Source organism: Arachis ipaensis, chromosome B08 (assembly GCF_000816755.2).
Source record: "Arachis ipaensis cultivar K30076 chromosome B08, Araip1.1, whole genome shotgun sequence".
NCBI lineage: Eukaryota > Viridiplantae > Streptophyta > Magnoliopsida > Fabales > Fabaceae > Arachis > Arachis ipaensis.
The window spans coordinates 34,393,525-34,394,263 of record NC_029792.2 but is presented as its reverse complement, the minus strand read 5'-3'; the positions used below and the strand labels follow the sequence as shown (position 1 = coordinate 34,394,263).

The window sequence follows — 739 nt, the reverse complement described above, 5'->3', positions numbered from 1 at the left end:
GAATAAGAATGAAAAAGGTGCAGGACCAAAATTCAAATTGAAAGAGGGTTAATTGCAATAACATGAAAATATGGGGATTGGTAAGAGTAAAGAAAATATCACAGAAATAAAATAGAATTTCGTCCGACAGCCAACTCTACCATTAAGTGCAGCGCAGTAATATTTTCTGAAGAGCGGAAAATAGAGAATGTTCGCAGCCATCCAGTAGTTTAAGAAGATAATAATACTATAATAGTACAAAAAAAAGGACATATTATTTAATGAAATTTTGAATAAATATTGTCAAAACCTTACATTTGTGAATTTTAAAAATTGTGTACTTAAAAGTTGTTTGTTTATTATATATAATTNAAATACATGAAAATAATTACTTTTTTATATTTTATATCAATAAAAAATATACGACAAAAGAAACTAGTTAAGAAATTTAAGATTAAAATATGAGAATCTTGTTATTCTAAATCTAATCTAGTGTAGGCTGGGGGTGTTTGTTTTGTCAGTGACATGTTAACAAAGCACCTATTTTTAAAACTGCAACACCAGAAAGTGCTTTTACAAGCTGCACGTGAAGATACGCCAGAATGGCCAAACCAACCGAAACACTGAGTAATTGAGTATGATTGGAAATGTTAAAAAAATAAATTTATTTTAATACGTTTTTAAAACTGATTCATTACGTGATAATTAATTTATGTTTGAATATTTCAATTAAAAGGTAAGTTTAAAATTATTTATTATA

The 739-nt window shown here is 26.7% G+C and overlaps 1 protein-coding gene across 1 annotated transcript in view; it reads right to left on the bottom strand.

Annotated features, from left to right (window-relative positions):
- LOC107613913 (protein trichome birefringence-like 41) overlaps positions 1 to 739 on the bottom strand; it is a 5,199-nt gene that overhangs the window by 2,500 nt on the left and 1,960 nt on the right. The window lies entirely within an intron of this gene.